This window comes from Marmota monax, unplaced genomic scaffold (assembly GCF_021218885.2).
Source record: "Marmota monax isolate L192 unplaced genomic scaffold, Marmota_monax_Labrador192_F-V1.1 WCK01_AAM20220418_F8-fsc00056, whole genome shotgun sequence".
In the NCBI taxonomy this organism is placed as follows: domain Eukaryota; kingdom Metazoa; phylum Chordata; class Mammalia; order Rodentia; family Sciuridae; genus Marmota; species Marmota monax.
In genome coordinates this window covers 12645858-12673174 of record NW_026695212.1, presented here as the reverse complement: position 1 = coordinate 12673174, position 27317 = coordinate 12645858, and the positions used below count along the sequence as shown (strand labels likewise).

The following is a 27317-nucleotide window of genomic DNA, read 5'->3' as shown; positions in this document are numbered from 1 at the left end:
TCTGCTTTATGTAAGCCTCACCACAAAACTGTTGTCATTTAAAACAAGCTGACAATTTCACTTGGAGGTTTCTCCCCTATTTTTCTGCTGCCATCTCTTCCTTGTCTCCTCACGCCTGAGGGGTACAACAAGGAAGGCTCTTTAAAAGGAACTACGATATTTTCAAAATAAAATGAGATTTTTCAGCATCCATCCTTGTCAGTTTGGTTCAGAACCAACTCATTCTGCTTTTGCTGCCTTTAAAAAATACCACTAAATTATTATTTTTTTATCTGAGAATTTTCCTTCATGGCTGGTCATGACAATGTACTCCAAGGAAAAAACGAGAACCACCCACTCCCGAGGAGGCTTTTTAAACTGCCACTTTGACGATGCTAAGCCGGTTTCTCTATCCCACTGGGTACTCCGAGGTGGTGATTCACAAGCTGAGATTTATGACTTGCTATGCTCAAAGAAACAAACAAAATGTCTATTTCTGGAATTCCTTTTGAAAAGTCACCTGGATCCTTCACATTCCCCACCCTCTCTCTCTCGGTATTTACAAAACTGCATTTCTGAATTATCATCTGCCAATCTTCATAAATGGAGATAGTCTGCTAGACATGATGAGTTAAGGCTGAACTGAGGTATTGACAGCCCACACCTTGCAAGGGAGTGTGTTACACATTCATATGCATTCTCTCATTGACCCTTCCAAAATCTCTACGAGGTAAGTACTATATATGGCTCCCATTTTCTGTGGATGAACAAAGTAAGCCCAGAGGGATTAAGTAACTGTCCCTTGTAAGTGATAGAACTGGATCCAAGTCTGTCGGAATCTAAAGCTCAGGTTCTAAACTGAGCATCTATTTTCATTGCTCCAGATGCCTTTCTCAACAATCCAGATGGGCCTCTGGCAAATACTGCTGAAATACACTTGTTTGATAGCTACCTATTAAAGTCTTCTAGGCACCTGTAAAACAGATACCCCAAGATACTTTTTCTTATATTCTCTGTGCCTTGAAATTCAATTTAAGTGTTGCTAATATTTATTGAGAACTCTGCATGTGCTGGTTAGTGCAAGAAGTTATTTTTATCAAGAATAGAATGGTATTTTGGAGAGATCAGTTTATAAATGCAGCCACTACCTGTTACCTTTCAATGGGATCTGGCTGAGCTGGTTTGAAGTCACTGGGGTAAGTATCATGGAGATGACTAAGATGAACCCTACAACATCCACCCCTAGGATCTTCCAAGGTAAGAGAGCATCAGGGCCAGTCACTGGGAGCACACAGAGACCCAGTAGGTAGCTTCAGATTGTTTACTGATCCTGAAAGGGGGATTCACCTGTGAACAATGTTCCTTAGGGATTTTGTTTTTAGGAAAATCCTTTTAATGTTTCTTGATCCTATGGGTACGTCTTCACAACTCAAAAAAATAGCCATTGATGGAATTGCCAGAAGTTACTTAGATAATTTTTTTATATTTATTTTTTAGTTTTTTTTAGGTGGACACAGTATCTTTATTTTACATTTATGTGGTGCTGAGAATAGAACCCCGTGCCTCACGCATGCTAGGCGAGCGCACTACCACTTGAGCCACATCCCCAGCCCCTGCTTAGGTAATTTTTGTCAGCTCAAGCTTTAAGCTGCCTATGGCTAATCTTGCTAAAGTATTATTTTATCAATACACACCGGGCTTCACCTATTAACTCTATAATAAGTGCAGAAGCCTAGACATTTTATAGGGTAGTTGGTAGGAATTATTATAGTAAGAAACATTTTATGGGAATTTATTCTGTTATTTAAAAGGAATATAGATTATAAATACTGAACTTTTCTAGAAGAAAAAAGAGACATCTTAGAATGTTTAAACTGAAGTATTTTTTTGTATTATATGTTCCTGTATCACTTTTATTTCCATTTGTAAATCGTTAAATAATTAAGATTAAGAAGAAAATCTTTCTTATGAGTTAAAGAAGCATTTTAGTATTTGTTCTGGATAATTTTAATTTCTTACCTGTAAAAAAACTATTAAAGCTATTTCCTGAAACAAAACATACAGATGGTTGTATTCAAGGACTCTCCATTCTGCTTTCCATATTGGCTGCACCAATTTGTAGTCCCACCAGTCATGTATGAGTGTGCCTTTTTCCCCACATCCTAGCCTACACTTATTGTTGTTTGTCTTCATAATTGATACCATTCTGACTGGAGTGAGATGATATCTTAGAGTAGTTTTGATTTGCATTTCTCTAATTGCTAAAAATGATGAACACTTTTTCATATACTTGTTGATTGACTATATATCCTCTTCTGAGAAGTGTCTGTTCAGGTCTTTGGCCCATTTATTGATTGAGGTTTTTTTTTTTTTTTTTTTGGTGCTTAGCTTTTTTAGTTCTTTATATATTCTAGATTATAGATTAGTGCTCTATCTGATGTGTGAGGGGTAAAAATTTGCCCCTGAAGATGTAGGCTCTCAATTCACCTCACAGATTGTTTCTTTTGCTGAGAAGAAACATTTTAGTTTGAGTCCATCCCACTTAAAAAAAAAAAAAGAAGTGTTCAATGTAATTATTACAATTTTTAAAAATTTAAATCTCTATTACTCACCTGTGAGTTAACAACCAAGAGCTGGGGATGTAGCACAATGGTGGAGTGCTTGCCTGTCATGCTTACGGTGCCAGGTTCAATTCCCAGAACCAGAAAAATAAGTAAATAAAGAAATAAAAATAAAAGCTGAGAGTGCGCAAATGTTTGTAATAATGTGGTAACAAAGGTCCTCTCCTGTATCAAGGGTGAGTCAAATCTTTCAAACAAAATTATTCAACAAATTTTATAAAAGTCTTTTAAAGGTCCATGCCCTCATGTTTTTAAAATCTAATAGTATGGTTTCTAAAAATGCATTTTAAGAAGCTAGTTATAGACAAAAATCAAAGATTTATACCAAATGCATTTATCACAACTCCATCAGAAGAGGCAGAATCTCTAGCAGCATATGTTCCTGAGGTGATCTTAGGGACACTAGGCACAGCTGAGGACCAGGCTAAGGGGTCACACTTGGAGAAATTTGAGGGTAAGTGCACATACAGAACAGTAAGATCCCTCTTTCCCTTTTGACTCTCGGAGTTCTGGAAGCCAGGTGGATATTTCCCAGGCAGAAGACAGGAGAACACCTCTAAGATAGCTGGCTGTTCAGGAGAAAACACATTCATAAATGGACAATTAGGTGTCCCCATGAAACCTGTAGATTTCTGCCTAGTTACTGTACAGTGAAGTCCACCAACATGCAAACATACAAATAAGCCCCAAACGTGCAAACAGGGCTTCCCATCAACATTTTAGTAACTTGCACTTAGGCAGAACCAAGGATCACTAGATTTTTTTTAATATTTATTTTTTTAGGTGTAGATGGACACAACACAATGCCTTTATTTTTATGTGGTGCTGAGGATCAAGCCTTTATTTTTATGTGGTGCTGAGGATCCCACCCGTGCTAGGCGAGCGCTCTACCGCTGAGCCACAATCCCAGCCCAAGGATCACTAGATTTTTTTGAGGAGAGCTTTTAACATGAAAGACCCAGACCAAACAACTTCTGAGACAATTCTGAGGTAATTCAGGAAGTAGAAAAATTAAAGCAAAAAACTATAATAATATTCTCAGAGATAAAAAGTAAGGTATTTATGAGAAAAAAAAACAGAATAATTTAAAAGGAATATTTAGAGAACAATAAAAGGCTCTGAAACATTAAAAATAATATAGTAGAAATTAAAAATCAAAAGAAAGCTTGAAGATAATGGTCAAGTGAAGTTCCTAGAAAGAACAAATGACAGAAGAAAATGAGAGAAGTACAAGCCAGTTTCTCAGAATGAAAGGACAGTCCTGCAAAAAGACTAAACCAAGAAAAAACATCATGAGATACCAGAAGACCAAGGATTTTTAAATATGTATGGAGGTATGAAAAGTTCTTTGAAAGGGAAAAACAAAGGATCAGGGATCAGAATGGGATTAGAAAATTCCTGGTCACAACCACTGGAAACCAAAAGACAATTAATTAAAAGTTCAAATTCCTAACATAAGGTGATTTCTAAGTCAAATTCTGCACCTGTCCATACTCTACATATAGAGCAAAAATAAATATTTTTCAGATAACCCAGGTCTCAAATAATTTGCCTCCCATATTTTCTTCTCAGAAAGATCTTGGGAGTTATTGGCCTCCACTGAAATAAGAGTAAACAAAGAAAGAGGGAAAGGGGGCCCAACACCAGAGAAAGGCCAAGGATACACCATGATGGTGCAAAAGTATAGAACCTGATTAGCAGATTTTACAGGAGCCTGAGAAAGAAGCTATGTCAACAAGGAAAAATGGGATTGATAGACTATCAGATGTGATTGGCTATTTCAGAGAGGTTTCTTAGAACATATCCCAGGAAGAGAGTACAATGCCATACATAAGTGGATGAGATAAGATTCACATTTATGGTTATAATAATGTAATTATCTAACACTAATTTTAATCTAAAACAAGCTATATGACTGTCTTTGTAGCATGGAGATTAAAAAAGCTTCTCTGAGTTGGGTGGGGAGAGGATGGTTGGGTCTTATCTTTCCTAACAGGAAATTGTTCACAATCATTGAGAGATATTTGTAAGAGTCAGATAGATGAAGATCAAAATATCAGCTTTATTACTGAGCACCTTGGGTGCACCAAGATTTGGGCGAAGTGATCCTAGGAAGAATAGTGAAGAAGGAGATCAGGGCAAAGGACAGGGAGCTGATTATCAAAGAAAAGGAAAAGGTAGATAGCACTTCCCTATCACCAGGTTGCTAACAGCCTCCAGGGGAGGGGAAGGATTACCTTTCCAACACAAGCAATCACTTCCTGGATGGCTCTCCTCCTGCCTTTTGATCACATAGACATGAGAAGAAAGAAAACCTAAAATCTATAAAGGGACAAGACACCCCACTGCCATAGGCACCAGCTCTGGGCCCCTTTCTTTCTGGAGCGCTCTCTCTCTCTCTCTCTCTGTTCTGTTTCTTAAATAAATTTTACTTTCTTCTCTTGCCTCGGTATTTCTCAGGTGTTTAATCTTCAAAACAGGGGGACGAGGACCCAATCCTGATTTTCAAGACCGATATCAGTGATCCTAGGAAGTATAATGAGGATGTAGGAAAAAGAAACAGAGAAGGGTGAAAAGCTAGTAAAGAATGTGTCAGTGAGCTCAGTCCCACTGAGGACCTTCTGAGAAACTGTATGAAACACAACTTAGAATGGCCCCACTGGAAGACAGGGAGATTGTCCCATTGGTTGAAGATGGTGTTTATTAACAGCGCCCCCCTCCTTACTTTCCTTCTCCTCTTCTTCCTCCTCCTCCTCCTCCTCCTCCTCCTCTTCCTCCTCCTCCTCCTCTTTCTCCTCCTCTTCTTCCCCCTCCTCCTTCTTTTTTGTACTAGGGAATTGAGCTATTGAACCCAGGGGTGATTTTCCATTGAGCTACACCCCCAGTCCTTTTTTTTTTTTTTTAAATTTTGAGACTGGGTCTTGCTAAGTTGCTGAGACTGGCCTTGAACTTGTGATCCTCCTATCTCAGCCTTTGAGTTGCTGAGATTTACAGGAGTGTGCCACCATGCCTACTTTCCTCTGCTCTTCTGATTCTATTTGTACAACTAATAGCTTCTGTGGGACTGGAGAAAAGTCTTCTGCAGTGAAATAAAAAGATGCTAGTCCTCAACAGTGAGCTTAGAGATGTATGGAGGCATAGGTGGTGCATTAATAGCTTGCTGTCAAACATGGGAGGGGTGGGGAAGGGGTGTGGGGATAAGAAAGGTAGTAGAATGAAACAGACATTATTACTGTATGTATATATGTGCTACATGGCCAATATGATTCTGCAACATGAACACTCAGAAAAATGAGAAATCATATCCCATCTATGAATGATATATCAAAGTACATAAATTCATTTTACTGTCATGTATAACTAATTAAAACAAATAATTTTTTTAAAAAAAGCTGGATTGGAGCATGGAGGTTCCTAATATTCAACTATGAGCTAAGTGGGCTCAGTCCTTCCTTCACTGGCCTCTTGCACAGAGCTGACTCTACCCCTGTACATTCATTGAATGGAAGAAGAGCTCAACTGAAGGCACCTTTCCCAGGCAGGTGCATCCAAGAGAGAGAGGATGAGGTGGGCATTCTTACTACCTAGGTAAGTCACTCCTTGGAGAATGGAACAAAGGATGGAAAGAAGGGCTCGAAGTTATTATAACTGACGTCACTCCATGTGAAAGCATAAGGTCAGAGAAATGGAGAGCCCCACTAGTGTGATAGTAGGAGCAAATGTGACTCCATTTTGTTTTATGACTTCATCCTGTAAAACAACCATGCCAAGTAGAAGAGTCATGACTGGAGCAAGATGTTCTTTTCCTTTTGCTATAGAAACCTTTAAGAATACTGAACTACCTAATGGGGTATTGTTTCTGTAACTAGGGTAACGGGGCTCTGTTTCTGTAACTGGGGTGACTGGGCTAACTGTGATTGGTTAGGCTTCCCTCCGCTTGACTGCACTGTCCCGCTTCTGTAACCTGGCTTGCTTGCATTGGCTAGACCCCCGAACATCCCTTTTGTGGTTTTCAGGCTTATAAGGAGTGCCCTTGCAATTGTTCGGGGCTGATCAGGGGAACAGCTTTATGTTCTGGTCAGCCGCCACCGGTGTGCTTCAATAAAAGCTTGATTCGATTATACGTGAGTGGTCTGGAAGTCAGTTTATGAGACCCTGGGATGAAGCTTTAACTATAACACTAGAAACTGGCAAATGTAAGTAAATACTAAAATTAAACAAACAAAAAACACAAAAGCAGCCTGGCACAGTAGCTATAATTCTTGTGGCTCTGGAGGCTGAGGCAGTAGGATTCCTTAACATTCAAGGCCAAACTCAACAATTTAGGGAGACTGGTCTCAAAATAAAAAAATAAAAAGGGATAATGTAGCTTGGTGGTAGAGTACCCCTGGTTCAGTCCCCCAAAAGCTCAAGTGTGAGAAAATGTGAGGTTTAGAGGGGAAATAATTGGGTTATGAGAGCCTAGACCAACTAGGTGGTAACCACAGGCAGGTAGGGTGTGGCTGGAGGAGATGGGTACCTGAGGGTATGGGGTATATATTTTCTTCTTGTTGAGCGGAACTCACTCAGCCTCTCTCTTCCCTCCCCCTCCCTCCCCCTCCCTCCCTCTATCCTTCTCTCTCTCTCTCTCTCTCTCTCTCCCCCTCTCTCCCTCTCCCCCTCTCTCCCTCTCTCTCTCTGCTTCCTGGTGCCTGAACTGCTTTCCTCCACCATACTCTTCCTCCATGCCGTTCTGCCTTGTCTCAGGCCCTGAGGAATGGAGCCTTTGTGAAAGGTGGTGATCCTGGCAATCTTTTGTGATAGCCACCATCAAGTAGTCCTGCATAAAAACCCTTCCTTTACAACCTCCCATTTTCTTCCTCCCTTCCTCCCCTTCCCTCTCTCTCTCTTCCTTCCTTTCTTCCTCCCTTCTTTTTTTTTTTTGTGTGTGTGTTAGGGTTGACACCAGTGACTATATTTTGACTCTGAAAACTTTCACACTACCCACTAATTCTGTGAATTTGTGGTTCCTTAACATCTCTGAGCCTTGATTTCCCTCAGAAAAGGGGGAAACAAAAACCTCATGGGGTTATTGTCTAGATTAAATGAAATAAAGTAAAATGACTGTAAAACATATATATATATATATTATAATATATATTATAAAACATATATTTATATATTATAATTTTATAATATAATTAATAATATATATATTATAAAATATATATTTTAAACCACTCTTCTTTAAATATTAGATTTTAAAACTAAAAAACTCATTATAGATAAGACATTAAAATAAAAATTGTAAGGGAATAACAAATGAAAATTTCATTAGAAGGAGACATTTTTAACTTAAGGTGTATCTGAAGATAAATATTACCATCAGTTATAAGTATGCCAACCATCATTGACTGGTGTGTTGGCATACTTAAAACAATATTATATTTTTCATGTATAATTTTTATCTGATTATAAAAGTAACACATATTTGTCATAGAAAAGTAGGAAAATAAAGGAACACATAAAGGAGAAAAATTCCTCCTCACAGAGATAAGCCCTTTTAATTTCTGAACATATTTCTTGTAGTTGGTATTCTAGTTCTCTCCTCTCTATCTTCCTCTCAAAACATTTAAAGTATATTATTAATATATCCCCAGATACATCTCCCAAAAAATAACTTTCAACAGCCACAAAACATTTCAGTGAAGCAATTGTGCAATAATCTATCACCTTCCTATTGCTAGTTAGATTGCTTCACTTTTCATTATTATGATTAAACTGGGTTCAATAAACTCATACATACATGAATTAGTACATTCTGAATTATAATTGATGTTTACACATCTGCTTCCTACACTACACAATAAGCTTTGTGGGAGACTATTCCTTTTTGCCATTATTACTTAGAACCTAGTATTTTGCCTGGCAAACAGTATCTATAAATATAAATACATGCTATGTGTGAATGAACAAGGGAATGAGAGTGTGGGTGAGAGAATGAATGAAAAAATGAATGAATGAATAAATGAATTTTACAGGGAAGGCTAACAAAAGATAACCTTTATGAAAGTTCTTTGTATTTTAATCTATTTTATTTACATTTTTCAGTGCTGGAGATCAAACCTGGAGTCTTGCATATGTTAGGCAAGCGCTCCACCACTGACTTACACCCCGACCCCTTAATTATTTTAATCAGCATGTTATTTTTATATGACCATAAACCAGAGCAATAAGATAGACATTTGAGATGCAGGTGGCAGGCAGAGGGGAGGGATAAGAAGTGAGGTTGCAAACTCTTGCTCTCTGGAGCCTCTTGTCTGTCCTTGGCAAGGACAAAGTTTTCATTTTAATAGAATCCTCTGTTGGCTGCATGATAAGTGTTTCACAGTAGGAAGGAAAAAGAGAAACAGGAAGGGCGTGAGGTAGGGGAAATTATGGCAGGAAAACCTTTTTCTCATTTAACTACTCACAATATGAATTAGAAACATACAAGGGAAGTATATGGAAAGAAATGCCGAATGCGGCATTGACTACCCTTGTCTACCTACATTCTATGCTTAAGGCCAATGAAAATGCACATTGGCTACAATCTGGATATGATGTGCTGTTCTATGGTAGCACACTGAAACCACTCTAGAGGTGAGAAAGCCTAAAGGCCTTGTGTACAGTACAGGAGGAGTGCTATCTTTAGGTACTTTCTGACTTAAAAGGGTACAAAGAAATCTTTCCGGTGATGGAAACATTTCATATTTTGTTTGGAGCAGTGGTTACACAGGTGTATACAACTGTCAAAGCTCTTCAAACTGAACACTTATGATCTCCCTGCATTTTACTGAATGCAAATTACACCTCAATTTAAAAAATTGTTAATTAGCAAGAATTTTTTTCCCTATAGAAATAACATGCATTCGTTCTAGAAAGTTTAGAAAACACAGATAAGTGCCAAAAAGGAAATAAAAATTGCCAGAAGTTTTAACTGCCCAGAGATAATCACCCTTAACATTCAGGTCATTGCTATCTGGGTTTTCATTAGCCTGACTGTCCAGTTATGTTACCAAAGAAAGCAAATAGTTATCATAATAGAGACACATAATAGAGACACATAATAGACACATAATAGAGACACAATAGAGACACCAACTAATGACCAGACCAAATTTGAAATCAGCACCCACCCAAACGCCCTCCAGCTGCTTGGCTTCCATCCCCACCCATCCTGTCAACATGCTCCAGGAAGCTGTTCCCAGAATATTGGAAGTAAACATGCACAAAGGTGCTGACCATTGACTCTAAAATGGATTTTGAGTTTTTAAAAACAGTTATGTTTCATGAAGTCAGTGAACATAATGTTGGAAAATTACTGGGTCATAAAAAGCTGTTGACAAGTGAGGTATTAGACCCAGCAGCATCTAATAAGAGAAACAGGGAAGATGATGGCCACTTCAGAAGAGAATGGTATGACTACCAAAGATGTAAAAGAAACCCTCTGGAAAATAATAAAGCCCTCAAATGTCTTTTGTAACAAAAGTTATGATAGCACCACAGAAGTTGAAGGGAAAATGGTGAAGGGTATCATTTCATACTTTGATACAATTTTGTCCAAAAGAAACAGCCAAAGTATCTTTTTAAAAATTAACTCCCAAACATTTTAAAGTTGTTTTCTGTAACCAAGCTTCTCAAATGTTAATGTGGATAGAGATCACCTTGAAATCTTGTTAAAATGCCCATTCTGATACAATTAAGTCAGGGTGGGGAGCCTAGCTTCTGAATTTTCTAGCAGGCTCCCAGGAATGTTGATGCTGTTGGTCTCTGGACTTTGAGTAATAAATTTGTAATATTGTAACTTACGTGGATTTACTTTGAATGGTCTTTTTAAAATATGTATTTATTTATTTTTTAGTTCTAGGTGGACACAATATCTTTATTTTGTTTTTATGTGGTGATGAGAATCGAACCCAGTGCCTCACGCATGCTAGGCAAGCACGCTACTACTTGAGCCACATCCCCAGCCCTACTTTGAATGGTCTTTAATGAATACTGATTATCTTTGAGTATTAAAAAAGTCTGCCTATCATTCTAATTATTTCTCATTTAACCATTGTAGATCAGGACAGTATGCGGTTACCAAATAAAAAGCAAAATCAAACTTAGACTTAACTGACATATATAGATTATTTCATCCATTAAGAAGTGAATACACTTTCTTCTCAGCAGCACATGGATCCTTCTCTAAAATAGACTATATATATTATGCCACACAGCAACTTTTAGCAAATATAAAAAAGTAGAGATATTACTCTGCATTCTATCAGACCACAATGGAATGAAATTAGAAATCCATGATAACATAAAAAATAAAAGCTACTCCAACACCTGCAGACTAAATAATATACTATTGAATGAACAATGGGTTGCAAGAGACATCAAAGAGGAGATTAAAAAGTTTTTAGAGGTAAATGAGAACACAGATACAACATATTGAAATCTGTGGACACTATGAAGGTAGTACCAAGAGGAAAGTTCATTGCATGGAGTTCATTCCTTAAAAGAAGAAAAAGTCAACAAATGAATGACCTAACATTACATCTCAAAACCGCAAAAAAAGAAGAACAAATCAACACCAAAAGCAGTAGAAGGCAGGAAATAATTAAATTCAGAGCTGAAATTAATGAAATTGAAACAAAAGAAACAATTTTAAAAATTGACAAGACAAAAAGATGGTTCTTTGAAAAAATAAATACAATTGATAAACCCTTAGCCATGCTAACAAAGAGAAGGGGAGAAAAAACTCAAATCACTAACATCCATGATGAAAAATGAAATAGCATGTTGAACACTACATAACTACAGAAGATAATTAGAAATTATTTTGAAAATTTGCACTCCAATAAAATACAAAATATCAAAAGCACTGGCAAATTCCTAGAGTCATATTATTTGCTCAAACTAAATCAGGATGATATACACAAGTTAAACAGATCAATTTCAAGCAATGAAATAGAAGACGTCATCAGAAGCCTACCAACCAAGAAAAGCCCAGGACCGAATGGATACACAGCTGAGTTCCACAAGACCTTTAAAGAGGAACTAAGACCAATACTCTTCAAACTATTTCATGAAATAGAAAAAAGAGGCAACACTTCCAAATTCATTCTATGAGGCCAATATCACCGATTCCAAAACCAGACAAAGACACAACAAAGAAAGAAAACTTCAGACCAATATTTCTAATGAACATAGATGCAAAAATTCTAAATAGAATTCTGGCAAATCAAATGCAAAAACATATCAAAAAGATAGTGCACCAAGATCAATTGGGGTTCATCCCAGGGATGCAAGTTTGGTTCAACATACAGAAATCAACTAATGTAATTAATCACATCAATAGACTTCAAGATAAGAGGCATATGATCATCTCAATAGATGCAGAAAAAGCATTGCACAAAATATAGCACTGCTTCATGTTCAAAACACTAGAAAAACTAGGAATATCAGGAACATATATCAACATTGTAGAATCTACCTATGTTAAGCCCCAAGCCAACATCATCCTAAATAGAGAAAAATTGAAAGCATTTCCTCTAAAAATTGGAACAAGACAGGGATGCCCTCTTTTACCTCTTCTATTTAACATAGTTCTTAAAACTCTAGCCAGAGCAATTCGACAGATGAAAGAAATTAAAGGAATATGGATAGGAAAAGAAGAACTCACATTTGCTGACAACATGATTCTATACCTAGAAGATCCAAAAAATTCCACCAGAAAACTTCTAGAACTGATAAATGAATTCAGCAAAGTAGCAGAATATAAAATCAACACCCATAAATCTAAGGCATTTCTGTACATCAGTGACAAATCCTCTGAAAGAGAAACTAAAAAAAACATTCCATTTACAATAGCCTCAAAAAAAAAAAAAAAAAAAAAAACCGAAAAACTTGAGAATCAACTTAATGAAAGAGGTGAAAGAATTCTACAATGAAAACTACAGAATGCTAAAGAAAGAAATTTAAAAAGACCTTAGAAGATGGAAAGATCTACCTTGTTCTTGGATAGACAGAATTAATATTGTCAAAATGACCATACTACCAAAAGCACTAAACAGATTCAATGCAATCCCAAACAAAATCCCAATGACATTCCTCTTAGAAATAGAAAAGGCAGGGCTGGGGATGTGGCTCAGGCGGTAGCGCGCTTGCCTGGCATGCGTGCGGCCCGGGTTCGATCCTCAGCACCACATACAGACAAAGATGTTGTGTCCGCCAAATACTAAAAAATAAATATTAAAAAAAATTCTCTCTCTCACTCTTAAAAAAAATGTGAATTTGCTGTCAACATACATTATATACAGAGATATGATAAATTGTGATATAAAGGTGTATTAAGAATTGTATGTAAAAAAATATAAGAGAGCTCATGTGTAATGGCATAATTTGGCGTGAACATTCTTAAAAAAAAAAAAAAGAAATAGAAAAGGCAATCATGGAAAAATAAGAGTCTCAGAATAGCCAAAGCAATCCTTAGCAAGAAGAGTGAAGCAGGTGGCATTACTATACCAGACCTTAAACTATACTACACAGCAATAGTAACAAAAATGGCATATTACTGGTACCAAAATAGAGTTGTAGACCATGGTACATAATAGAGTACAGAGAAAAACCCACATAATTACAGTTATCTCATATTAGACAAAGGCCACCAAAAACATGCATTGGAGAAAAGATTGCCTCTTCAACAAATGGTGCTGGGAAAACTAGAAATCCATATGCAAGAAAATGAAATTAAGCCCCTATCTCTCACCATGCACAAAACTCAAAGTGGATCAAGGACCTAGGAATTAAACCAGAGACCCTGAGCCTAATAGAAGAAAAAGTAGGCCCAAATCTCCATCACCAATTTCCTAATAAGACTCCTATAGTGCAGGAATTAAAACCAAGAATCAATAAATGGGATGGATTCAAACTAAAAAGCATCTTCTCATTTAAAAAAAAAATTAGTGAGATGAATAGAGAGCCCACAAAATGGGAGCATATTTTTACCACATGCACATCATATAGAGCACTAATCTCTAGGATATATAAAGCACTAAAAAATTTTAACACCAAAAAAACCAAATAACCCAATCAATAAATGCGCCAAGGAACAGACACTTCTCAGAAGAGGATATACAATCAATCAACAAATATTTGAAAAAATGCTGAACATATTTAGCAATTAGAGAAATGCAAATCAAAACTACACTGAGATTTCATCTAACTACAGTCAGAATGGCAGCTATCAAGAATACAAACAACAATAAGCATGGGCGAGGATGCAGGGGGAAATCCCTCCCACTCTTAGAACTGGTTACCACCTCTTGCTACCAGCCACACAGGGCTGGGTTCCAGTGCAGTCCTGGGTATTGAAGTGGTGGGTAGCGGGCAGTAGTTTTTGGACATATTTCAATGCACTTAGGCCATGCTGTTCCTAAGTGAGATCAAGGCATTTCTCCTTTTTGTGTTCGCATTAGCAGATGAGTAATATGATAGGATTGTTTTTTGAATCTAATATCTTACATAGTTAACTGGGACAGAAATTTTAATTCTTGCATTTCCCTCTCCTTCACATCTTATTATGGGCTTGTGGAGGCTGGACCAGAGGCTAAATCTGAGAGTCAGATGCCATGCTTACTGCTAACTCTACCCTCTGTTCAAACTTAGCAGGCCTACTCTCTTTTTCCTTGGAATGAATTCTCCACCAGGAGAATTCCACCTCTTAGGCTTTCTCATTCTTCTGAATCTCTTTTCCCTTTTTAGTGATGTTAGCCATTGGATAGTTATCTTTACTCTGGGCTCTTGGGAAATCTGGGGTTTCTAAAATTTCCCATATGTTTTTGAAGTAGACATCTGTTGTTTTTGCATGTCTCCTCAAGAACATTGTTCCGTTCTGCCTTCACTCTTCTGCATCAAAAGCTCCCCTCCCCTCTCCGTTGGATCAATCTATCTACAGTCAAATTTCTCCCATCAGAAAAAATATTTCTCTTGACCCAACTAACTAGCCAGCTAGCTTTCCTAGCTATTGCCCCATTTCTCTGCTCCCTTTTTTTTTTTTTTTTTTTTGCAAAACACATACAAATAGACTGTGTGTTATTGTTTAAAATTTTCAGTCTTCGAGTTCCTTTATTTTCTTTCTGGAGCGGACTCCAATGGGGCTTTCTTTACTGTCCACCACTTAAATTGCTCATGTTAAGGCCTCCACAGAGTTAAATGCAAAGGTCAGTTTGAGGTAGGATAGAAGACACAGGGTTAGGTAGAAAGGAGACATGGGACAAAACAGGAGTGGCCATGATTTAAAATCAACTTTCACATGGATTAAAAATCCGGATGTATGTGTGTGGGGTGGTGGGGGCAGGGATGTATTTATTTAGGGGTATTGAGGATTGAACCTGGGAGTGCTTTACCACTGAGCTACTTCTCTCTTTTTTATTTTTAAATTTTGAGACAGGGTCTTGCAAAGATGCCCAGGCTGGCCTTGAACTTGCCATCCTTCTGCCTCAGCCTCCTGAGTCACTGAGATTACAGGTGTGTGCCACTGCACCTGGCTAAAATCCAGATTTAAACTCCACTTTCACATATTTTGTCACAAGCTACACAATATATTGAGTCAATAGGTGAGCCTTATCCGTGGCTTTATAAATAGCTTCTTTCCTGACTTGGACCTAAAAGAAAAACAGGTCCAAGAACGCCTTTGCTCAACAAGTAGACGCTTTTGTGTTTTATATTTTTAGGATATGATTTCTTCATCCATGTGTCATACTTTTGATCAAACCCTCAGTGTTAATCCAGGGTGGTATTGTTGAAGTTCACAAAGTGGATTGATGAAATCTTCTGATGGGGAAATTATTAGGGATTTTTTTTTTATCAAAAACAAAAAGAAAAGAACCCCTAGTAAGTATGATTAATGTATTCAATCTCCAACACTAAGGAAGACTAAAATAACCTCTCAGATCATGTCTCTATACTACAGATTTTACATATATAAATATGCCCAGATATGGTATAGCTAACATGTTGCTCTGCAGCACCCACCCTCTACCCTGTGTGTGTATTTCTTAGAGTGTATACTTTTTCTCTCAATAAAATCAACCTGTGCTTCCCTTTGACCAATCCTTAAATTCCTTTCTGAGACAGTCAAGGATTCTTATCACCTCAGTTGAGGTCTACTTTCCTTTGGGGGCTTTCTTGTCACCTAGGTCCTGACAAGTTCTTATTTTCAATTGATCTCACTTCATTTGACCTTGACTGCCTTTGCTTCCAAGATATCTCATCCTCTTAGAATGCCTCCCTGTCACTGGTTACTTCTTCTCAGGATCCAATCTCATTCTTAGAACTCTTATCTTCAACTATCTCCTTTAGTGATCTCATCCAGTTTCACTGTTTTAAATATTATATATATATATATATATATATATATAAATATATATATTAATATATATAAACTTTATATATATATATTTATATAAATATGTAAATATATAAACTTTATATATATATATATATATATATATATATATATATATATAAACTTTCCAGCCAAGGACACTTGCTTAAATTTCAAATTCTTATTCAACTGCTTATCAACATCTCCATTTTTAGTTGTAACAGGAATCTCAAATTTAACAGGTCTAAAATTGATCTCTTGTTCCCCTACAAAACTATTTCTTCCAGTTTTTTTCATGTCAGTTAATGGCAACTCTATCCTTCCAGTCATTCTTGCCCAAAACTTTAGAGTTATCCTGATTCTTTGTCTAAATTTTACCCAATTAGAATGTGATGGTAACTGTCTTCAAAATATATCCAGAATCTGACCATTTTTCACTAAGTACTCTCTGATCATTTTGGTCAAAACTATTAACATCTCTAATCTGGATTATTGCATTAATCTCTTACCTATATCTTATTTCCTCTCTTCAGTCTACTTTTAGCTAGATCATGTCTCTTCCTTGCTCGATATTCCAATGTTTTCTCGTCTCAAAATAAAATTGAAGTCAATATCCTATGAGACATTTTACAATCACTGACCACATCTCCTATTCTTCCCTGGCTCATTCTGCAAGGTACAAACCCATTTATATACTGCTGTTCTCTCACCATTAAAAAAAAAAGTTTTATCTGGACACTATGCCTTTATTTATTTTTATGTGGTGCTGAGGATCAAACCTACCTAACACGTGCTAGGCAATTGCTCTACCACTGAGCTACAACTCCAGCCCCTCACCTTCTTATCTGAGACATCCACATGGTTCATTCCTGAACTACTTTATCTCAAATGTATCCTTCTCAGCAAGGTGTTCTCCAGAAATTCAATAACTTTAAATAAAATTGCAGCCTCCCTCCTCCCTAGCAATGTCTACCCTTCCCTGGGACATTTTCCATCATTGTGCATATCACCATTTGAAATAGTAAATGTTAATGTATCCATTTATTCTCCACCCCCAACTAGAACAAAGCAATAAATCAAGGATGTTTGTCTATATTATTCACTATTAGATACTGGAAATCTAGAACAAGCCTACATATAATAGGAACTCAGTAAATATTTGTTGAGTGAATAAATGAATCTCCAGCATCTCTAAATCTTCTTGTAGCACTTCAATTTTCCCTCATGGAATTATTCCTTTCTTTTCTGTCTCTATGGTCTGATTATTGCTGACTTCACTTCCTAAACTTTGGACCTGGTATATTCCTACTCCCACCATCACCCAGGTCACATAATTGGCCTGGGGAGGTACTGTAATACAAGCCTGTCTAATGATTCTCAAATCCCAGACTTCTGTTGAAACTATTGAGAAATGGGTGCTCTCTTTCTAATGAGGATACTAATTTTGTATTCAAGTCAGATTTTTCTGCTGTTATTATTGCAACAGAGTGAGCTCTTTCAGCTTCACAGCAGGCCACACCTTCTAGTGTTACTACTTAGCAGCAGACACCAGCAACTCCTTTCTGGGTTCTTGTCTTGTAAACTCAAAGAATGAAATTCACATAAAATAGAAAGTGAGAAAGGGAGGCTGGGGCTGTAGCTCAGTGGCAGAGGGCTTGCCTAGCATGTGTGAGGCACTGGGTCTGATCCTTAGCACCGCATAAAAAACTAAACAAATAAAGGCATGCTGTCCATCTACAACTGTAAAAAAAAAAAAAAATTAAAATGAAAGTGAAAGGGGCTGGGGATGTGGCTCAAGCGGTAGCGCGCTCACCTGGCATGCGTGCGGCCCGGGTTCGATCCTCAGCACCACATACAAAGATGTTGTGTCCGCCGAGAACTAAAAAATAAATATTAAAAAATTCTCTCTCTCTCTCTCTCTCTCTCTCTCTCTCTCTCTCTCTCCCCCCCCCACTCTTTCTTAAAAAATAAAATAAAATAAAATGAAAGTGAAAAAGAGTAAGATTTATTCAAGTGAAAAGAAACAGTTCTTACTGAGCGGGAGGGGTCCTAATAGAGGGCCTAGGAAGGGTTTGGGCCTAGGAGTTCTTATCTACATGTTTAGGAGTTTTTATCTACATGGCTTCCAATTTTATAATAATTAGTTTTATGAAAGGTGACTTGTCATCGATTGGGCCAGTGATGTTCTGTTTGTTGTGCCCTTTTACCTGTTGAGTTTGAAAATTCTCTGTGGCTTCTGCTTAGGTCCATAATACTTTCTCTTTTCTCACTTCTCTGGGCCAAAGGGTTTTGGTGATTGGATTGTATGGAATATTTCCACAGAACAATCCATTTGGGGCCCATTGCCCTAATTGCCTGCCTATGTCTTACTATGTGACTATCCTACCTATTCAGTATGATATAAGATCAGAGCTATTGGAAATTATTTTGCCACTAAGAGAGGTGATCTTGTCTTGAGAATGAAGCCAGTACATAAGAAAGCAAATAGTACCAAGACATAGAGAAATACCAGTTCCCAATGACTTCATTTGAGAACCTGGATCCAACTATGGCTGAGCCAATTTGAACAGGATTTCTGCCTTTCACAACTAAAAGAATACTTACAAAATCAAACTTTACTCCCAATGTCTAACTCTAATTTGTCACTGTCTCTTTTTCTTAATGTTCTTGTAGCTTCTATTTCTTCCTAGCCAGCTTTTTCCTTATTAGCAAAAGTCAAGTCTCATTGCTTCCTCAGTCTTCTAAGAAATGAAGTTATCAGGGAGGTAAGTAAAGAATATTTCAAATTCTTTAAGTAGAATGAAACTTTCAACAGACAGTGCCATGATTGCAGTTCCTCTTCCTTAACTTGCAGCTGTGCTGGTTTTATAATTGGATTTGGAAAAGCAGCATCTAGATCATCCATGTGGTTAGGTGCATGCAACATACTTCTACAATCAAATCACTAGCATATCCTTGCTGTAGCCTGACTTTCATTACCTCTGTCCTTGGGTTTCTAATTATCCGTACAGGTGAAATTTATGAAGTCAGGAAACATTTTTTTTTCCACTTCAATTCCATGCCTGGCACTTTTCTAGAAGCTAGGAATGTAAAGATCAAATTTTATTTTTTGTTATCCAGTATTTTCTTGTCACATAATAGTTGAGTCACTAAGTAAGTGGATACATTGATATGTGGAACTACTTGATGTTTATTGGATCTGTTTCCTTTGAACAAGATGTATCTTTCTGTTGACATATTTTAGTCATACAACCAAGACTTGTTAGAATGATAATAACAATGATTCCAGTTTACAAAGTACTGATTGACAGTATATGCCATGACTAATTTATATTCACTATTACAGTCAGTGATCTTTAGGTGAATAGCTACGAAGACCAATTCAAGTAAATAAAGCAGAGTTATTGTATTCAGCAATAAAATTATTGTCATATCAATGCAAGAATACTCACAAGTAACTGCTGGAACAAAGAGTTCCAGAGAGGAGTTCTGAATTCATGGCATTTCTGGGTACCAGGAATTCATGAATCAGGACCTGTTTCCATTATCAGTACTCAGTAGTGTACCACTTGCCTGCACCTTTCCCTTGTCTCTGGCCAACCAGCCCCTCTTGGTTCAAGCAACTTAAGGCCAAACATGCATAATGATAAATATCAGTTGGCACCCAAAATGGGAAAGATTACTGGGAGTGGTAGAGACTGGAGATGGGGAGTCTAAGGGAAACTGAAGGCTCATCTAAATGAGCTATCAGTTGTTACTATGTGGGAAAACAAATCTGTTGTTGCCACAATGTCTGATTTTTATTTTTCACAAAAAGCTAGAAATCCTGAGTAAAAATTCTAAATTTTTACAGGATGGCAAGTAAGCAATAAATAAATAAATAAATAGAACTTTTTAAAAACCTTCAAAGGGAAATCCCTGCATAGGTCTATGCAGAAAAGACTTAATTTAGCAGTTATAATGTTCATCCTTAGAAAGGCTTGCTTGCCCAGCTGGCATCTAGGAGGCTATATTCCAGGATGGGTTCTACCATTCCCAGAAATGCTAAGAGTGTCACTTTACCAGGCATGGTGGCGCACACCTGTAATCCCAGTGGCTTGGCAGGCTGAGGCAGGAGAATTGCGAGTTCAAAGCCAGCCTCAGCAAAGAAGTCAGGCATTAAGCAACTCAGTGGGACCCTGTCTCTAAATAAAATACAAACTAGGGCTGGGGATGTGGCTCAGTGGTGGAGTGCCCCTGAGTTCAATCCCCAGTACCGCCCCACCCCCGAAAAAAGAGTGTCTTCTTGTGCCAAAGCTCTTTGTACAAACAATATGGTTTATACTGACCTCCTGCCTTCCTTCTGGGAACCTAGAATGTGGGAAGGTTCCTGACAGAGCCCACCTAAGTGCCTAGTCCTCAATAAAACTCTGGACACTGGGTCTCTAATGAGCTTCCTATCATAACTCATTGCTGGAGCAACTGAGCACATCCTGGGAAAGAACTCTTGGAAGTTTGCATCTGATTTACCCTGGTCTTTGCCCCAGGTGACTTTTCCTTTGCTGGTTTGGTTTTGTATCGTTTTCCCCTGATAAATCATAACCATGAGTTTACACTCATTGGGGCCCCTTTAATAAAAAGCTCCCAAATAGTTTTGTTTTTTTTTTTTTTGCTTTCTTTCATTTATTGGTAACCTATATTTCTTCATCCCAGCTTCTTCATGCTAAAATCATTAACTGAGGAGCTGCCTCCCAACCCCTACAGCCAGGGTAGGTATGCATGAAACCACAATTATTACATCTCTGGCTAGCACAGCCTGGCTAAATCTACAAATGTATACTTCCTGGCTTTTGTTCCTATAAATTATAACAACTTTTCTATAGAATGAACTGAGGCAGATTATCTGTCTTCCCGGTTTGGGCCAAATTTGCAATTAATTTTTCTTTTTTATGGTGTTTCCTCTTATTTCTGATGTGGGAAATAGAATCCAGTCCTAGACCCCAACAGGGCCTCTGGCCCTGTGTTACTATATGGAGTCCTACAAATCCTCCTAGTGAATCATGGAAACTGGGATGGTCTTGGGGACCCCCTGACACAAAGCCAAACAGAACATAGCTTTGAGGCATATTCAACCCACAGAATATTACTTTTCTACTTCTAATCTAAGGATTGACGTGAGCAGGACAGGCACCATCCATAAATGTGGCATTTACAACAATCCCTGTAAAATGGACATTGTTATAGCTACATTGTGTAGATGAGGAAACAGACTCAGAGAGTTGAAGCTTGCACAAAGTCTATAACCTGTAAATTAGAAAAGGCAGGATTCAGACAACAAAATTCCAATTTTATTTCCATATTGCCACTATATGAAATTATATTTCTTTTCTTCTGTTAAGATTTCAGAGTCACTTTATTTTCCATGTTCTATGCATTTTTATTTCCAGAGCCAAAAACATTCACTCCTTTTCTTTCTAATATCTGCTTTTCTCTATTCCATTTCAATCTTCCCTTCCTATTAGGCATGAATGAGATTTTCTGAACTAGTAGAAAATGAAAGGGAGGTGGAAATGGTCATGGGCAAGGGAAAGGTCCTTGGCCTGCTCCCCCTAAAATAGTAGCGAAAGAGAGCAATTTTAAAATTAAAAGTGACTTCCTGATAACTGCTTCTCTGCAATGTAGAGTGCTCTCCTGCTGAGAGTGGAAACTGAGCAGGAAACCTCTGGCCTAGTCAGTAGCCAGGGAAACAACTGTAAGGAATTTTTGATTAGTAGGGCCTAACTGAATCTGCATATGTATATTTCCTGCCTTTTGTCTCATTGTACCCCCCTCTTCTTTTATAAAGCTGTTCATATCCCTGAGCCCTGCCCCCTGCTCCCAAAATGGAGCTTGGAAACAGAAAAGATCTCTATATTCCTCAAGGTTAGCTTGAGTAAGCCTGTTTTTCTTCACCAACCTTTGTCTCGTGAATTGTAGTGGAGCCTAGTGGTGGAAATTTCAATTCCTGGTTACAGTGGCACCAGTAGTAAGTCTAAAGTGGTGTGAAGGATGCAGAATTAATCTGGTTTGTGGTTTACTTCCCAGAAATAATATGACAATTACTGTCCCTCTGACTACTGTAGTACATAGGAGGTGATGATTGTTTCAGAAAATCTGTGTTTTGAAGCAGAATGTCATTCAGTGCCTGAGGGACAGTGGGCTTCTTCAGATATCAGGATAATAGGGTAATAGATATGCAGATTGTCAAGGCTTTAGCTGGGGCCCAGGGCAGAGCCACATTCTCAGGGAAAAAAAAAAAAAATTTGGCATGAAAGCCTTCAAGATAAGTGGAAATCCCACTCCAAGTTCAAAAGTGCAGAGTCAAAAGTTAGGAAGAGTGAGTTCAGCTTGATGGTTGCAAGAGTACTCAAGAGCTCTCCTCTGGTCCACTAAATATTAAATTTAGATCAGCAAAACTAATTCCAGCCTCTTTTTTTTTTTTAACAGTCTGCTCATCTTTAATGGACTTCTAGGTAATGACGGAATGGAGCTCATAAAACGGTAAGCCTTTATTACCTGTGTTTGGGCAGAGCTGAACACGATTTATACTGACACTTCTTTTTTTTTTTTAATTTTTTTATTGTTGGTTGTTCAAAACATTACATAGTTCTTGATATATCATATTTCACACTTTGATTCAAGTGGGTTATGAACTCCCGTTTTACCCCGTATAAAAATTGCAGAATCACATCAGTTACACATCCATTGATTTACATATTGCCATACTAGAATACTGACACTTCTTAGCAGAGAAATAAACCAAAATAAGTTTGCCTAGTTTTTCAATATTTATTACTGTTTTAAGTTTATCTAACCAACTCATTCATGGGAAGACTCAGTGAAATATACATAAACTCTAAATGAGATTCAGAGATGCAATAAACTCCTGAGGTTATATACTTATTAAAAACAAAGTGTTACATTATCAATGTAAATAATTATTCCTATACTAATCTGTTTTATGAATGTTTTAATACTAGGTAATCTCTGAATTATAAACATTGGTCTTGTGAACATCCCATCCATTAATATTTAGTCCATTTCTGCTACTTGTGCTTCATGAGCATTGTGCAGAGTCATGATGACTTATATTTATTGAGTGCTTACTCTGCAATCTGCATTGTTACGTTTGCATGCATTAACTCACTATTGTTCATAATAACCCTATAAGGTGGGCATTAATATAATATTTTTTAGGGAGGAGTCCAAGGCAGACTGATTCAGTACAACTTATACTTGTACCTGGAAGTGTCCCTTACTTCAAGCAAAGAATAATTTAAAAAAACAGATGAGACATATTCAAATATAAGCAGCCCTGGTGCCTCCCTGCATTTTCACCCAAAGGTGGCTTGTTCCTTTTGACTTTTATTTCCTCCCTTTGTTCTATTTGGCATCCAAGCTACTCTAGTGCCACCTGTTGACCAGCATGGGGAACTTTCCAACTCCGGACTTCCCTATAATTTTATTTCTTCTAGTAGGATTCTGTTCAATATCTCATTTCATTTATGGTTTTAAAATGTCAACTTTATACAATAAATACTTAATATATATCATTTATATATGGGGGAGAGATGCCCATGAGACTAATATATGACAAAACATTCTAATTTGTAGTATAGTTTTATATATTTCTAGGCATCTCTAGATAAGAGTACCACTATACAAAATATGTGTACCACCACTACATTGTACATAAGAAAAACTATCAATAAGGGAACTATCAATAAAGTTCAGAAAATAGTGAATTAATCTTAGGTGCCTCAATCTCATCTCTAGTTTGCATTATATTCAGATGTAAAAGAATCCTGCATCAGAACTTAGCTTCTCTTTTAGGTTACTTCAAGGGATATTCTTTCTGGTTGATGACTTTTGTGGGTGATATTCTTTGTGGGTAATGTGGACAAGGTTAGAACCTTTCCTACTTAGAAGTCTGTAGGCAGTTTCCTTTTCTACTTAGCTTCTTCAGTTTCTTCTAGTGGGTATAGGAAGGGGAAGAACATTTTTTTAAAAAATTTAAAAACATGCTCTACCACAACCTTTCCTATGCTTTCATCTGACAGATGAAGAAATTGAAGAATGAGAATTATAATGATGTAGTTAGTCACACAGTCAGAGAGCAGCAGAGCAGAAGACTAAAACTTTATTTTTCTGTTTTATTTAAAAATTAACATAGCATCAGGTTTTGTTTTGTTTTTTAAAAACTGTCTTTTTATTTTAAAAAACTTCACTTTTCAACTGCCTTATAGATTCAGTCAATAGATTTCAGCTCATAAATGAATCAGTATTCAAATCTAGTTGTCTATGGGACAATGCATTTCTAAATCCAAATATTCAATTTCCTTATGAAATTATGGACTTGTGTATAATGCCTCACAAAGATTTCAAAAGACCAGTTGATGTCGTTAAATTTATGTGTGGAAGCAAAACAATCCGAGGCATCTTCTGGAAGCAAAGACCATTTACAACAGATGAGGGAATCTAATGGTACCCATTTAGGCTGTACAGAGTATAGACTACTCCATCATTAGCCCATGGTCTTGGTTCGGTGTTCAGATTCATAATTGGGGTAACTCAAATTATTTATCTCCTTAATAGGCTCTTTAAAATATATTCTTCTCATTCCTGTTTTGCTGTAGCACCTACCTTCTGACAGTAATGTTACTAAAATTAGAAACACATTCTTGACAAGACCATTTGGAACATTAAGTTATCTGAATGCTAATTAATAAAAACAAAGACAAAAGTTCTCAAGTTGGGAAACATTTCCCTAATGAATTTCTGTGGAGCTGAGGAAAAGACAATCCATCTTCACTTTACCTCAAGGCTTCTTCCACGGACATGAAAATAAGAACTACTACTACCACCAAGATAAAACTGGCATTTTAAAAATATTGTTAATAATACGATATAACAAGTTTTTTTTTTTTTTTTTGTACCAGGGATTGAATCCAGGGGCACTTGACCACTGAGTCACATTCCCATCCCTTTTTTGTTTGTTAGTTGGAGACAGGTTCTCTGGAAGTTGCTTAGGACTTTGCTAAGTTGCTGAGGCTGTCTCTGAACTCGAGATTCTCCTGTCTCAGCCTCCTGAGCCACTGGGAAGATATAACTATTCTTACATAACTGTTTAATAATAAGAACAACTACCACTTACTGAGCACTTAACACTTACCTTTTGCCAGCTGCTGCACTGACAACTTTACAAACATGTTGTTTAATCATCTTCACAATGAGCACAGGAGGGAGGCAGGTGAGGAAACAGAGTCTGAGAGGTTAGAGTATTTCTGAGGTCACACAGTTAGTGGAAAGACGACCTGGGACTTAAAAAAAAAAAAAAAAAAAAAAGGTCAATCCAATGGCCGAGTGGGAACATTTAATCATCATCCAGCCTACAGTTTAGTGCTTTCTAATTCCTAATACCCAGCCCGTGTTCCTTGCACGTCTTCCAAATCTGTTTCTCAGTTTTCTGAAAAGGTAGAAATTGGCTGTTGGGACGCTACCTCTCTTCCCCTTTCATAGCAGTAGACCCTTTGGTACTAGTTACTCCATTTCTTCACCTTCTGTTTTTCTTCCTTCCATTCTAAGTCTAGATCTCATGGTCCCTGAAGCATCCTTCTCCTATCCATCTCCATTCTCTTTCTCCAACTGAACCATGCTCAAGGGAAAGCTCTCTGTGGAAGAAAGCATACCACCCAGAAGAGGTTCCAGCATTTATTTATAGTGTGGAACTGTGCTCATCCATTTCTTTGTGATATGTGTCACTCATCCAACTACCTACATCATCAACTCCTTAAACATAACTGTATTATTCAGTGTTTTGGGCAGTTTTGTCAAAAGTATTTATCATTGTTAAAAATAAAGTGAACCCAAAGGGCTTAAAATCATCATACTACAGTAATATAATGCAACCACGTCAATGTTTATAGCAGCTCCATTCACAAGAGCTAAACTATGGAACCAACCTAGGTATCCTTCCATAGATGAATGGACAAAAAAAATGTGGTATATATATTTTTAATGGAATATTACTCAGCTTTAAAGAAAAATGAAATTATGGCATTTACCAGTAAATGGACGAAGTTGGAGAGTATCATGCTAAGTGAAATAAGCCAATCCCCCGAAAACAAAGGCTGAATGTTTTCTCTAATATGTGGATGCTAATTCACAAAAAGTGTGGGGGGGGCACTAGAGAAGAATAGAGTTACCTTAGATTAGGTAGAGAAAATGAAAGGAAGGAAGGGGAGGGGATATGGGATTAGGAAAGATAGTAGAACAAAACAGACATTATTACTTTGTGTATATATATGACTGCATGACCAATGTGATTCTATAACATGTACACTCAGAAAAATGAGAAATTATATCCCATCTATGTATGATATATCAAAGTGCATAAATGTATCCTACATTTATAACTAATTAAAACAAATAAAAAATTAAAAAGGTAAAAAAATAAAGTGAAATGCAAAACTTGTTTGAATTCATGTTTTTTTTTTAATGGACTGAAATTTTAAAAGAACAACAATGTAAATAATAGAGATTTTTTTAAAAAGAGTAATTGGCCAATGCATCAGATAGAGTTTTGAATTACGGGACTTTGAAGGTTCCTTTTGGACCTATGATTCCATCATCACTCTCATACCAATAGAGTGGTAGAATGTCCTGGGATCGCAACAGGACTAAGAAGGGTGAATTCAAAGATCAATGAGACACATAAATAGTGAGAGACAGATTTTGAGATGTAAAACAAAGCAGAGATGGAAAGGTGAACAATAGCTATATTTCATCAAAATAACTAAACTCATGTCAAACACATACACATAGCACGGACTCTCCAGAATCCAGAAGATCCAATATCTTTTTCTTTTTAATGGAGGTCATCTCGTTACTATACGTTTTTTGAATAAGACCAAGGAACACTAATTCTTTTTAGATCTAAGAATTTTTTGAGGTATTTGGTTTGGTTTAAAGATTAAAAGGAGAGTGTTTGTTGTTGCTTATTATTTTGTGAGAACTATATCAAATAACTCTTATTAATAGACTTGAAAATAGGTCTTGTTGGCAGCAATGTGGAAGCATTCGTGTGAAGCACAGGACCAACACAATGAATCATGAAGAGGCATTTCACTTGGTTCCACAAACATGGATGCTGGAGCAGATAGAACCAATTCAAATTATATTGGGAAGGAAAAGAAAGCTCTGAAGGAAAAAAGCAGACATTAACTGTTCAACAGAGTGTTAAGGAAGAAAAAGCACACTTTACCCTCTTCCCCCCACCCCCCAGAAGTAACTAGAAACTC

The 27317-nt window shown here is 37.1% G+C and overlaps 1 long non-coding RNA gene across 1 annotated transcript in view; it reads left to right on the top strand.

The window, feature by feature from the left end:
* Positions 1–26475, top strand: part of LOC124083985 (uncharacterized) — a 43521-nt gene extending 17046 nt beyond the window's left edge. Inside the window, exons 2-3 of the long non-coding RNA XR_006848970.2 lie at positions 22465–22518; positions 25608–26475. This is a non-coding gene — a long non-coding RNA (uncharacterized LOC124083985). The remainder of the gene's footprint in view (positions 1–22464; positions 22519–25607) is intronic.
* Positions 26476–27317: the final 842 nt, after the last annotated feature.